General features: G+C 44.7%; 1 protein-coding gene across 5 annotated transcripts in view; it reads right to left on the minus strand.

The window, feature by feature from the left end:
• sphkap (SPHK1 interactor, AKAP domain containing) overlaps window positions 1-15,297 on the minus strand; it is a 393,096-nt gene that overhangs the window by 330,005 nt on the left and 47,794 nt on the right. The gene's annotated exons all lie outside the window — the stretch shown is intronic.

Here is a 15,297-nt window from a genome sequence, read left to right on the forward strand (position 1 = left end):
CAATATACGGCAAGGGTCTCAAATTTTCACCATGCATTTTGTGGCTCTCTACGTAACGTCATTGTTGACTGTGATTGCAGCCTGTGCACTCGGGGCGGATAACAGTTTTTTAGTAGCTAATAGTTTATGGCAATTTTCAATCCCGTTATACATCCATCCATCCATCCATCCATCATCTTCCGCTTATCCGAGGTCGGGTCGCGGGGGCAGCAGCCTAAGCAGGGAAGCCCAGACTTCCCTATCTCCAGCCACTTCGTCTAGCTCTTCCCGGGGGATCCCGAGGCGTTCCCAGGCCAGCCGGGAGACATAGTCTTCCCAACGTGTCCTGGGTCTTCCCCGTGGCCTCCTACCAGCTGGACGTGCCCTAAACACATCCCTAGGGAGGCGTTCGGGTGGCATCCTGACCAGATGCCCGAACCACCTCATCTGGCTCCTCTCAATGTGGAGGAGCAGCGGCTTTACGTTGAGTTCCTCCCGGATGGCAGAGCTTCTCACCCTATCTCTAAGGGAGAGCCCCGCCAACCGGCGGAGGAAACTCATTTCGGCCGCTTGTACCCGTGATCTTATCCTTTCGGTCATGACCCAAAGCTCATGACCATAGGTGAGGATGGGAACGTAGATCGACCGGTAAATTGAGAGCTTTGCCTTCCGGCTCAGCTCCTTCTTCACCACAACGGATCGATACAACGTCCGCATTACTGAAGACGGCGCACCGATCCGCCTGTCGATCTCACGATCCACTCTTCCCCCACTCGTGAACAAGACTCCTAGGTACTTGAACTCCTCCACTTGGGGCAGGGTCTCCTCCCCAACCCGGAGATGGCACTCCACCCTTTTCCGGGCGAGAACCATGGACTCGGACTTGGAGGTGCTGATTCTCATTCCGGTCGCTTCACACTCGGCTGCGAACCGATCCAGTGAGAGCTGAAGATCCCGGCCAGATGAAGCCATCAGGACTACATCATCTGCAAAAAGCAGAGACCTAATCCCGTGGCCACCAAACCGGAACCCCTCAACGCCTTGGCTGCGCCTAGAAATTCTGTCCATAAAAGTTATGAACAGAATCGGTGACAAAGGACAGCCTTGGCGGAGTCCAACCTTCACTGGAAACGTGTCCGACTTACTGCCAGCAATGTGGACCAAGCTCTGACACTGATCATACAGGGAGCGGACTGCCACAATAAGACATTCCGATACCCCATACTCTCTGAGCACTCCCCACAGGACTTCCCGAGGGACACGGTCGAATGCCTTCTCCAAGTCCACAAAGCACATGTAGACTGGTTGGGCAAACTCCCATGCACCCTCAAGAACCCTGCCGAGAGTATAGAGCTGGTCCACAGTTCCACGACCAGGACGAAAACCACACTGTTCCTCCTGAATCCGAGGTTCGACTATCCGGCGAAGCCTCATCTCCAGTACACCTGAATAAACCTTACCGGGAAGGCTGAGGAGTGTGATCCCACGATAGTTGGAACACACCCTCCGGTCCCCCTTCTTAAAGAGAGGGACCACCCCCCCGGTCTGCCAATCCAGAGGTACCGCCCCCAATGTCCACGCGATGCTGCAGAGTCTTGTCAACCAAGACAGCCCCACAGCATCCAGAGCCTTAAGGAACTCCGGGCGGATCTCGTCCACCCCCGGGGCCTTGCCGCCGAGGAGCTTTTTAGCGACCTCAGCCCCAGAAATAGGAGAGTCCACTACAGATTCCCCAGGCACCGCTTCCTCAAAGAAAGACGTGTTGGTGGGATTGAGGAGGTCTTCGAAGTATTCCCTCCACCGATCCACAACATCCGCAGTCGAAGTCAGCAGAACACCATCCGCACCATACACGGTGTTGATAGTGCATTGCTTCCCCTTCCTGAGGCGCCGTATGGTGGTCCAGAATCGCTTCGAAGCCGTCCGGAAGTCGTTTTCCATGGCTTCCCCGAACTCTTCCCATGTCCGAGTTTTTGCCTCCGCGACCGCTAAAGCTGCACACCGCTTGGCCCGTCGGTACCCGTCCACTGCCTCCGGAGTCCTATGAGCCAAAAGAACCCGATAGGACTCCTTCTTCAGCTTGACGGCATCCCTCACTGCTGGTGTCCACCAACGGGTTCTGGGATTACCGCCACGACAGGCACCAACAACCTTGCGGCCACAGCTCCAATCAGCCGCCTCGACAATAGAGGTTCGGAACATGGTCCACTCGGACTCAATGTCCCGCACCTCCCTCGTGACATGTTCAAAGTTCTCCCGGAGGTGTGAATTGAAACTCTCTCTGACAGGAGACTCTGCCAGACGTTCCCAGCAGACCCTCACAATGCGTTTGGGCCTGCCAGGTCTGTCCGGCATCCTCCCCCACCATCGCAGCCAACTCACCACCAGGTGGTGATCGGTAGAAAGCTCCGCCCCTCTCTTCACCCGAGTGTCCAAAACATAAGGCCGCAAATCCGATGACACAACTACAAAGTCGATCATGGAACTGCGGCCTAGGGTGTCCTGGTGCCAAGTGCACATATGGACACCCTTATGTTTGAACATGGTGTTTGTTATGGACAAACTGTGACGAGCACAAAAGTCCAATAACAAAAAACCACTCGGGTTTAGATCCGGGCGACCATTCTTCCCAATCACGCCTCTCCAGGTTTCACTGTCGTTGCCAACATGAGCGTTGAAGTCTCCCAGTAGGACAAGGGAATCACCCGGAGGAGCACTTTCCAGTACTCCCTCGAGTGTACCCAAAAAGGGTGGGTATTCTGAACTGCTGTTTGGTGCGTAAGCACAAACAACAGTCAGGACCCGTCCCCCCACCCGAAGGCGAAGGGAAGCTACCCTCTCGTCCACTGGGTTGAACTCAAACGTACAGGCTTTGAGCCGGGGGGCAACCAGAATTGCCACCCCAGCCCGTCGCCTCTCACTGCCGGCAACGCCAGAGTGGAAGAGGGTCCAGTCCCTCTCGAGAGAACTGGTTCCAGAGCCCTTGCTGTGCGTCGAGGTGAGTCCGACTATATCCAGCCGGAACTTCTCTACCTCGCGCACTAGCTCAGGCTCCTTCCCCCCCAGTGAGGTGACGTTCCACGTCCCAAGAGCTAGCTTCTGTAGCCGAGGATCGGACCGCCAAGTGCCCTGCCTTCGGCTGCCGCCCAGCTCACAATGCACCCGACCTCTATGGCCCCTCCTATGAGTGGTGAGCCCATTTGAGGGATGACCCACGTTGCCTCTTCGGGCTGTGCCCGGCCGGGCCCCAAGGGAACAGGCCCGACCACCAGGCGCTCGCCATCGTGCCCCAACTCCGGGCCTGGCTCCAGAGCGGGGCCCCGGTGACCCACGTCCGGGCGAGGGAAATCTGGGTTCATTTCGTTGTAATTCCATAGAAGTCTTTGAGCTGCTCTTTGTCTGATCACTCACCTAGGACCTGTTTGTCTTGGGAGACCCTACCAGGGGGCATGAAAACCCCCAGACAACATAGCTCCTAGGATCATTGGGACACGCAAACTCCTCTACCACGGTAAGGTAGCAGCTCAGAGTTATACAATGAGTTATACAATGAACACTAACTACTAGCGGTGCACAAAAAACACAGATTCACATCCGTATCGCGATTCATATTCATCCTGATGCCAAATTGACTCATAATATTCAAAACCCAATTCAAAAAAATTATTACAATAATAATAATTTTCGCCAAAAGACTACATTTTAAAATTAGTTTTTTTAGGCCATCTTCATGCAACTAAAATAAACTATTCTAACTAGAGATGTCTAATAATAACGGACTGCCGATGTTATCGACCGACAAATTCTTTAAAATGTAATATCGGAAATTATCGGTATCGGATTCAAAATGATCGGTATCAATTTCAAAAAGTAAAATTTATGATTTTTTTAAAACGTGTGTACACGCACATAGGTACAAGCCCCAATAAACATATCTACGGATTTTCACACACACACACAAGTGAATGCAAGGCATACTTGGTCAACAGCGATACAGGTCACACTGAGGGTGGCCGTACAAAAAAATAAAATACAAAATAAATAAATTCTTAGATATATATCGCGCTTTATTAAACACTCAAAGCGCTCACAGAGAAGTGGGACTCAACATTCATTCACACCTGGTGGTGGTAAGCTACATCAGTAGCCACAGCAGCCCTGGGGTAGACTGACGGAAGCATGGCTGCCAGTTTGCGTCTACGGCCCCTCCTACCACCACCTATCATTCATTCATTCACCAGTGTGAGCGGCACCGGGGGCAAAGGGTGAAGTGTCCTGCCCAAGGACACAACGGCAGCGATTTTTTGGATGTCAATAGGTGGGAAGCAAACCTGCAACCCTCAGGTTTTTGGCCGGCCGCTCTACCCACTACGCCATGCCCCCCCATGGCGGAGTGGGGTATAAACAACGTTAACACTGTTACAAATATGCCCCACACGGTGAACCCACACCAAACAAGAATGAAAAACACATTTCGGGAGAACATCCACATCGTAACACAACATAAACATGACAGAACAAATAACCAGAATCCCTTGCAGCACTAACTCTTCCAGGACGCTACAAAATACACCCGCCCCCCACACACACACACTTCAACCCCACCCACCTCAACCTCCTCATGCTCTCTCAGGGAGAGCATGACCCAAATTCCAAGCTGCTGTTTTGAGGCATGTTAAAAAATATATTGCACTTTGTGACTTCAATAATAAATATGGCAGTGCCATGTTGGCATTTTTTTTCCATAACTTGAGTTGATTTATTTTGGAAAACCTCGTTACCTTGTTTAATGCATCCAGCAGGGCATCACAACTAAATTTGGCATAATAATGTGTTAATTCCACGACTGTATATATCAGTATCGGTTGATATCGGAATCGGTCATTAAGAGTTGAACAATATCGGAATATCGGATATCTGCCAAAAAAGCCATTATCGGTTATCTCTAATTCTAACTGGTAACTTGTTTTGAAAAATGTTATTATAATTATCATACAATTGTATGATAATTATAACAACATTATAATAACAGGCCAAAAGTTTGGACACACCTTCTCCTCGTTTAATGCGTTTTCTTTATTGTCATGACTATTTATCACTGAAGGCATTATCAATCAATCAATCAATCAATCAATGTTTACTTATATAGCCCTAAATCACTAGTGTCTCAAAGGGCTGCACAAACCACCACGACATCCTCGGTAGGCCCACATAAGGGCAAGGAAAACTCACACCCAGTGGGACGTCGGTGACAATAATGACCCAGTGGGACGTCGGTGACAATGATGACTATGAGAACCTTGGAGAGGAGGAAAGCAATGGATGTCGAGCGGGTCTAACATGATACTGTGAGAGTTCAATCCACAATGGATCCAACACAGTCGCGAGAGTCCAGTCCAAAACGGATCCAACACAGCAGCAAGAGTCCTGTTCACAGCGGAGCCAGCAGGAAACCATCACAAGCGGAGGCGGATCAGCAGCGCAGAGATGTCCCCAGCCGATACACAGGCAAGCAGTACATGGCCACCGGATCGGACCGGACCCCCTCCACAAGGGAGAGTGGGACATAGAAGAAAAAGAAAAGAAACGGCAGATCAACTGGTCTAAAAAGGGAGTCTATTTAAAGGCTAGAGTATACAAATGAGTTTTAAGGTGAGACTTAAATGCTTCTACTGAGGTGGCATCTCGAACTGTTACCGGGAGGGCATTCCAGAGTACTGGAGCCCGAACGGAAAACGCTCTATAGCCCGCAGACTTTTTTTGGGCTTTGGGAATCACTAATAAGCCGGAGTCTTTTGAACGCAGATTTCTTGCCGGGACATATGGTACAATACAATCGGCAAGATAGGATGGAGCTAGACCGTGTAGTATTTTATACGTAAGTAGTAAAACCTTAAAGTCACATCTTAAGTGCACAGGAAGCCAGTGCAGGTGAGCCAGTACAGGCGTAATGTGATCAAACGTTCTTGTTCTTGTCAAAAGTCTAGCAGCCGCATTTTGTACCAACTGTAATCTTTTAATGCTAGACATGGGGAGACCCGAAAATAATACGTTACAGTAGTCGAGACGAGACGTAACAAACGCATGGATAATGATCTCAGCGTCTTTAGTGGACAGAATGGAGCGAATTTTAGCGATATTACGGAGATGAAAGAAGGCCGTTTTAGTAACGCTTTTAATGTGTGCCTCAAAGGAGAGAGTTGGGTCGAAGATAATACCCAGATTCTTTACCGTGTCGCCTTGTTTAATTGTTTGGTTGTCAAATGTTAGAGTTGTATTATTAAATAGAGTTTGGTGTCTAGCAGGACCGATAATCAGCATTTCCGTTTTTTTGGCGTTGAGTTGCAAAAAGTTAGCGGACATCCATTGTTTAATTTCATTAAGACACGCCTCCAGCTGACTACAATCCGGCGTGTTGGTCAGCTTTAGGGGCATGTAGAGTTGGGTGTCATCAGCATAACAGTGAAAGCTAACACCGTATTTGCGTATGATGTCACCTAGCGGCAGCATGTAGATGCTGAAGAGTGCAGGGCCAAGGACCAAACCCTGGGGAACTCCACACGTTACCTTAACGTAGTCCGAGGTCACATTGTTATGGGAGACACACTGCATCCTATCAGTAAGATAAGAGTTAAACCAAGACAGGGCTAAGTCTGACATACCAATTCGTGTTTTGATACGTTCTAATAAAATATTATGATTGACGGTATCGAAAGCAACGCTAAGATCGAGGAGCAGCAACATAGATGACGCATCGGAATCCATCGTTAGCAATAGATCATTAGTCATTTTTGCGAGGGCTGTCTCCGTGGAGTGATTTGCCCTGAAACCGGATTGAAAGGTTTCACATAGATTGTTAGACGCTAAGTGTTCATTTAACTGTTCCGCAACAATTTTTTCAAGGATTTTTGAAATAAAGGGAAGGTGAGACACCGGTCGGTAGTTTACCATGAGGTCAGGATCGAGGTTAGGTCTTTTAAGAAGAGGATGAATAACCGCTTTTTTGAATGCTAGGGGAACAGTGCCCGAGGAGAGTGATAAGTTTATAATATTTAGCACTGATGGACCTAATAATACAAAGAGCTCCTTGATCAGTTTCCCAGGAAGAGGGTCAAGTAAGCATGTTGTCTGTTTTATTCCATTTACACGTTGTAACAATTCCTCTAATGTTATTTCCTCAAAACGAGAGAAACTATTTTGGAGGGCAGTATCCGCCGTATATACAATCGTGTCAGTGTTAATAGAACCCCGTTGTAGCTGGGACGCATTGTCTTTAATCTCCTTTCTAATGACTTCAATTTTCTTACTAAAGAATTGCATAAAGTCATCAGCTGAGTGGGTTGAGCTACTGGAAGGGGTCCCTTGTTGGGTTAGCGATGCTACCGTACTAAACAAAAATTTAGGATCGTTTTTATTACGGTGGATGAGATTTGAGTAATATTTAGCTTTAGCTAAGGTAAGCATGCGTTTATAAGTTATTAAACCATCACTCCATGCTTGATGGTGCACCTCAAGTTTAGTCGTGCGCCATTTGCGTTCCAGCTTTCTACATAATAATTTCTGAGCTCTAGTTTCTTCTGTAAACCACAGAGTGCGCTTTTTTGGAGCCTTTTTTAACTTTAGCGGTGCTATGTTATCAATGGTTTCGCGCAGGGTGTCGTTAAAGTTGTTAGTGAGGTTATCAATAGAGCCCACATACTTTGGGAATGGTGCCATTACCGAGGGCAGTAGGTCAGCAAGAGTTGTCGTTGTGGCCGTATTAATGTTGCGGCTGCTATAGCAGTTATTATTATTATTAGTTTGACGAACATGCGTCTGAACCTCGAATTTTATAAGGTAATGATCGGACAATACTTTAGTATACGGGAGTATCGTAACTTTGGAGACAGTGATACCCCTGACAAGCACTAGGTCTATCGTATTACCGTTGCGATGCGTGGGTTCATTTATTATTTGTGTGAGACCACAGCTATCAATTACAGTCTGGAGCGCTACGCACGGTGGGTCCGATGGGGTATTCATATGGATATTAAAGTCCCCCATTATGATTATATTATCGGCGTGTGTCACTAGATCAGCAACGAACTCTGAGAATTCATTGATAAAGTCCGAATAGGGCCCTGGGGGGCGGTAGATAACAGCCAGGTGTAGTAGAGGCAGCGGTGTGACAGACTTCATAGTAAGCACCTCAAACGATTTATATTTATTATTTATGTTAGGACTAAGGTTAAAGTTTTCGTTGTATATTAGTGCGACCCCCCCACCCCTTTTAAGCGGACGGGCAATATGCGCATGTGTAAAGTTAGGAGGACATGCCTCATTTAGCGCAAAAAAGTCATTTGGTTTAAGCCAGGTTTTGCTGAGACCGATGACGTTAAGATTGTTGTCTCTGATAATATCATTAACTAATAACGTTTTGGGAGACAATGATCTTATGTTTAAAAAACCTATATTATAGGTAGTGGGCTGTTTTAGGGAGTTTTTGATCAAATTATCCGTAGTAGCAATATTAATAATGTTGTGTTTATTATGCCCAGTGCATTTAGTATAGTTACGACCATATCTAGGAATTGATACGACAGGAATTTTCCGATTGTTTGATTGTTGCTTTGATAAACTGCACGCATCATGGTTAGCCACCTCAGTAACGGGGATTTTCCGATTGTTTGTTTGTTGCTTTGATAAACTGCACGCATCATAGTTAGCCACGTCGGTAGGACACATGTCCAACTCTGAAACACTCAAAGCAGAAAAAACTTGTTCTAATTTAACAGACTCCTTACCCAGACCAGTAGTCTCGCATTTTCCATTTAAATGCGGCTGCAGGATGGAGGGAAGTGGTACTATGAATGAACACGTGGAGTTATGTACTTAACAAAAAAGGGTGAAATGACTGCAATCCTGTTTTATATTCTAGTTTCTTCAAAATAACTACCCTTTGGTCTGATAACTGCTGTGCACACTCTTGGTATTCTCTCGATGAGCTTCAAGCACATCTGTGAAGTGAAAACCATTTCAGGCAACTACCTCTTGAAGCTCATTGAGTCGTTCATAATATGGATGGATGGATGGATGGTATTCTACATCTATAATGACTTAAGAACTACCATAGCTCAGGGTCAATATAGTTACTACTGTCGTAGGAATGGTAACAACTTTATTCATGTTTAAACATTATTCCAACCCAGGGGTAGGAAACTTATGGCTCGCGAGCCAGATGTGGCTCTTTTGATGACTGCGTCTGGCTCTCAGATAAATCTTAGCTGACCTTGCTTAACACGATAAGTAATGACAAATTCTGCTGGAAATCATAGTGTTAAAAATAACTTTCAAAATATAAATTTTGATCCATCCATCTGTTTTCACTACCACGCCGGTTCAATCTTGCGGGTGGCTCAGCCAACCCCAGCTATCTTTCGGGTACAGGAGGGTCGTATTAATGGTATGTCCTGGGCATGATGTTGAAGTGCATCTGGCAGCGGAGGATCCTCTATGGCAGGGGTGTCAAACTCAAATACAGAGTGGGCCAAAATTTTAAACTGAACAAAGCTGCGGGCCAAGGTTGAACAAATTAACCTTTTAACAGGGACCCAAACAAGTTTTGCATTGAACAAGCAAGGCTTATATACAGTAACTTTATAGTGACATGCAAAATCGAGTTTCAAATAATAATAATAATAATTAAAAAATATCAATGGCATATCAAATACAATTTAAATACAAATGTAATGCCTCTTTTCTATTTGCAGCTTTCTGAGGTAAATATCAAAATATATATTGTAGCATCCGGAAAGAGATAGTGCTGCAAGGGATTCGGGGTATTTTTTCTGTTGTGTTTATGTTATGTTACAGTGCAGATGTTCTCCCGAAATGTGTTTGTCATTCTTGTTTGGTGTGAGTTCACAGTGTGGCGCATATTTGTAACAGTGTTAAAGTTGTTCATACGGCCACCCTCAGTGTGACCTGTATGGCTGTTGACCAAGTATGGCTTGCAATCACTTATGTGTGTGTAATAGCCGCATATATTATGCGAGTGGGCCTGCACGCTGTGTGTATGGAGGAAATGCGGATGTGACGACAGGTTGTAGAGAATGCTAAAGGCCCTCAATATTGTTGTCTGCGTAAAAATCGGGAGAATGCGTGCCCTGGGAGGAACTTCGGGAGGATTGGCAAGTGTGAGAAATTGAGGTGTTACAGCGGCACTGCTGCTGTGTAATAACGGCGGGCCAGCTGTAATGTTAATTTGATATTGCCTCAAGGGCCAAATGAAATTACACAGCGGGGCAAATTTGGCCTGCGGGGCAGAGTTTGACACCCATTTTCTATGGGGTCTTGGGACACTAGGAGGTTAACCTCTTTACTACTGTTACCCCAGGTGGCCCTTGGCAAAGGCCTAGTACCTGACTGCCCCCTAGCCAGGGATACGGTGAAGATCTCAACGGCGGAGCAGGCGGAAGATGGTAGATGTAAGAACTACCGCAATGGCTGCAATGGTGGAAGAAGGCACCCCCCACATCCATGTGGGTCCAGTTGTGGGGAAATAACAACCCAAGACCTCAACGGTGGAACAGGCGGAGGATGATTGCTAACCCTATGGAGCGTCACAACGGCTGGATGGCGGAGGAAGGCTGCAGCAGAAAAAGGTCCCCAGTCGTCTTGGACTCCATGCCACTGGACCCTGACCCAGATCCGTCAAGAATCATGTGGTGACTGTCTGTGCACCAGTCTCCCCACGTTAAACAAAGTCATGCGCAGGCATCCTCCATAAAAGGATACACCCCTCCCAGGAGGATCGTCATACTCGCTTCGAGTGACCGCCGATGATGATGATGATTAATGGTAAGAAATATTTTATTTATTACTGGTTAGCTCCAGAATAACAATGTTAATAATAAGAATAAGATACTTAAAAATGTTGGTCTTGATTAAAAATGCACTCTTTTAGTTGTATTCAGTGTTAAAAAATATTATATGGCTCTGACGGAGATACATTTTTAAATATATGGCTTTCATGGCTCTCTCAGCCAAAACGGTTCCCGACTCTTGTTCTAACCGGATTCTGAATTAAATACATTAAGCTTACCTGGGCACTACCTTCAATTGAGTTTATAAAGCCCTGACATATGGCCTGTAAAAGTACCAAGTAGACAGTGTAAGTGAAATAATTGTATGCTTGTTCACCCTTTGATAAATAACATAATAATAATATACGAGTTTCCCATAAAATGCCAGGATATGTTGTTTGTCATCAACAAGCACATGTTTGCATGTGTACAACAATGAAGTGTGCTAAAATACCACTTTAAATATTAACTTTATCGTACATATTCAATGTACGATAAAGGGGCCATGATGGCAAACGTTAGACCAGGTGTGTCCAAAGTGCGGCCGGGGGCCATTTGCGGCCCGCAGCTAATTGTTTAGTGGCCCGCCACACATTCTGGAAATGCTATTGCAAAAATAAAAAACTAAAAAAAAAGTAGAATGAGGTGAAATCTAACGGGGAAAAGTTGCAATGTTGACACAGGCTGTTTGTTTTTCTTTTGTCTTTCTTTATTTTGCTCTGATTGCCAAAGCTAAAAAATAAAATAAAATAAAAAGTTGAAAAAATATATATATATTATGAATTATTGACCTATTCAAGGCTCCTATTACTTCAAATATTTCACTTCATAATGTTTTATGTGGAAAATATGTGCATATATTGTGTGGTTGCCATTTAAAACAGTGTTTTCTTTGACAAAAGAGCATAAAACAAACAAAATAATAGTTCAAACATAAAATCGACAGTTATATTTGAAGTTAACCTCGTAAATTAAGTATTGAAAGTAAAACAAATAATAATAAAAATGTATCACTTTATGAGTGGATCCCAAAGATTTTTAGTGGGATTTTATTCATTTTTTTCACTGTGATTACTCAGAAATAATAATACATTTAAATCAATGGTGTCCTGTATTATTGATCTTTTTAGGGCTCCAATTAATTCAGATCAAACATTGCTTTCTGAATGTTTTGGGCAATGGGGGAAATACTTCATATTTCAGTTTTACTATAAAAAACAAAGTTATCTAACTGAGAAGGCCTTTTTTTTTTTTTTTTACTTTTTATCAACCTGAAGTTGATATAGAGATTTACTGTAAGCGTTACATAAAAAATGAAAATAATAATTTGACTTATTTTTAACATGTTAATGACAGAGACCCTCTATGGTCCCTGGTAGTCCTGAAGGTAGAAAAGAAAAAAAAAAAGAATCCATATATTTTGTTGTGGTTTGAATATGAAAAATATCAAAACGGCCCCCGCATGGTTTCATTTTTCCGTGTGTGGCCCTCAGTGGAAAAAGTTTGGACACCCCTGCGTTAGACCTTTAGATCATGGGTGTCAAACTCTGGCCCGCTGCTGTAACACCGCATTCACCGCTAATACTCTTACTTGCCAACCCTCCCGATTTTCCCAGGAGACTCCCAAAGTTCAGTGTCCCTCCCCGAATTTCATCCCGGGCAACAATATTGGGGGTGGGCCTTAAAGGCACTGCCTTTGGTGTTCTTTACAACCTGTCGCCACGTCCGCTTTTCTCCCATACAAACAGCGTGCCAGCTCAGTCACATAATATATGCGGCTTATACACACACACAAGTGAATGCAAGGCATACTTGGTCAACAGCCATACAGGTCACACTGAGGGTGGCCGTACAAACAACGTTAACACTGTTACAAATATGCGCCACACTGTGAACCCACACCAAACAAGAATAACACATTTTGGGAGAACACCCGGACCGTAATCAATCAATCAATCAATGTTTATTAATATAACCCTAAATCACAAATGTCTCAAAGGACTGTACAAACCACTACGACTACGACATCCTCGGAAGAACCCACAAAAGGGCAAGGAATACTCACACCCAGTGGGCAGGGAGAATTCACACCCGGTGGGACGCCAGTGACAATGATGACTATGAGAACCTTGGAGAGGACTTCAAATGTGGGCAACCCCCGCCCCCTCTAGGGGACAGAAAGCTATGGATGTCGAGCGGGTCTAACATGATACTGTGAAAGTTCAATCCATAGTGGCTCCAACACAGCCGCGAGAGTTCAGTTCAAAGCGGATCCAAGACAGCAGCGAGGAAACCATCCCAAGCGGAGTCGGATCAGCATCGTAGAGATGTCCCCAACCAATACACAGGCGAGCGGTCCATCCTGGGTCCCGACTCTGGACAGCCAGTACTTCATCCATGGTCATCGGACCGGACCCCCTCCACAAGGGAGGGGGGGACAGAGGAGAAAAAGAAAAGAAGCGGCAGATCAACTGGTCTAAAAAGGAGGTCTATTTAAAGGCTAGAGTATACAAATGAGTTTTAAGATGAAACTTAAATGCTTCTACTGAGGTAGCATCTCGAACTGTTACCGGGAGGGCATTCCAGAGTACTGGAGCCCGAACGGGCAAATACCCACAACCCCATGCAGCACTAACTCTTCCGGGACGCTACAATATACACCCCCCGCTATCACCAAACCCAGTCCACCTCAACCCCGCCGCCGAAAAGAGGCATTCCATTTTTATTTAAATTTTATTTGATATGCCATTGATATTTTTTAATTATTATTATTATTTGAAACTCGATTTTGCATGTCACTATAAATTTATATACTGTAAGCCAGGGGTGTCAAACTCAAATACAGAGTGGGCCGAAATTTTAAACTGAACAAGCCGCGGGCCAAGGTTGAACAAATTAACCTTTTAATAAGGACCCAAACAAGTTTTGCAATGAATATTGAACAAGCAAGGCTTATAAAACTTTAGAGTGACATGCAAAATCCAGTTTCAAATAATAATAATAATAATTAAAAAAAATATCAATGGTATATCAAATAAAATTTAAACAAAAATGGAATGCCTCTTTTCTATGTGCAGCCTTCTGAGGTAAATATCAAAATAAACTTTTTCCACAGGCTAATAATACATTTGAAAATAAAATAATAATGAATGAATCAAACATTCAAGCATTGAAGTAGCAAAAGAAAGTGCATGAATAAATTGTTAATTATTGCTCAGTTTGCTCCACTGATTTGCTGTACCACTGAATATGGAACAAGCAATAATTATATAACTTAATAGTGCAAAATTAACTTAAAAAAAAACCAAAAAAACCAACAAAAAAAACATCAATGGTAAAATTATTAACATTTAAATAAAACATTTAATGCCTCTTTTCTATTTTCAGCCTTCTGAGGGAATTATCAACATTACATTTTTCCACAGGCTAATAAATCTTAAAATAAAATAACAATGCGATGGGTGGGGTTGGGGGTGGGGGGTGGGGTTAGGTTGTAGCGGGGGTCGCATATTGTAGTGTCCCGGAAGAGTTAGTGCTGCAAAGGGTTGTGGGTATTTGTTCTGTTGTGTTATGTTGTGTTATGGTGCAGATGTTCTCCCGAAGGGTGTTTGTCATTCTTGTTTGGTGTGGGTTCACAGTGCGGCGCATATTTGTAACAGTGTTAAAGTTGTTTATACGGCCACCCTCAGTCTGACCTGTATGGCTGTTGAGCAAGTATGCTGGCATTCACTTAAGTGTGTGTATAAGTCGCATATATTATGTGACTTGGCCGGTATGCTATTTGTATGGAGGAAAAGCGGACGTGACAACATATTGTAGATAAAGGCGGTGCCTTATAGGCACGCCCCCTATATTGTTGTCCGGGTGGAAATCTGGAGAAATTCGGGAGAATGGTTGGAAAATCGTGAGAGTTGGCAAGTATGAGTATTAGCGGCGAATGCAGTGTTACAGCGGCTCTGCCGCAGTATAGTACCGGCGGGCCAGCTCTAATGTTAATTGGATATTGCCTCAAGGGCCAAAAGAAATTGCACGGCGGGCCAAATTTGGCCCGCAGGCCAGAGTTTGACACCCATGCTGTAAGCCTTGCTTGTTCAAGATTCAATGCAAAACTTGTTTGGGTCCCTATTAAAAGGTTAATTTGTTCAACTTTAAATGTAACTTATATATTGGGTTTCACTTTGTAAAGCGCTTTGAGTCACTAGAGAAAAGCGCTATATAAATATAATTCACTTCACTTCACAACTTCGGCCCGCTGCTTTGTTCGGGTTTAAATCTTGGCCCACTCTGTATTTGAGTTTGACACTCCTGTTTTAGAAGGATTCATTCTATTTCCGTTATTATGAGAGCGCCCTCGTTTCCACATCCTCTTACTGTACGTAAGCCCATCAAAGACCTCCAATATGCCAAGTAATCTGTTAACCTCGCAAGCTGAGACCTGCAACTCTCTTCCTTGTGTACAAATCCACAACCACAG

The sequence above is a fragment of the Nerophis ophidion genome, linkage group LG13 (assembly GCF_033978795.1).
Source record: "Nerophis ophidion isolate RoL-2023_Sa linkage group LG13, RoL_Noph_v1.0, whole genome shotgun sequence".
Taxonomy (NCBI): domain Eukaryota; kingdom Metazoa; phylum Chordata; class Actinopteri; order Syngnathiformes; family Syngnathidae; genus Nerophis; species Nerophis ophidion.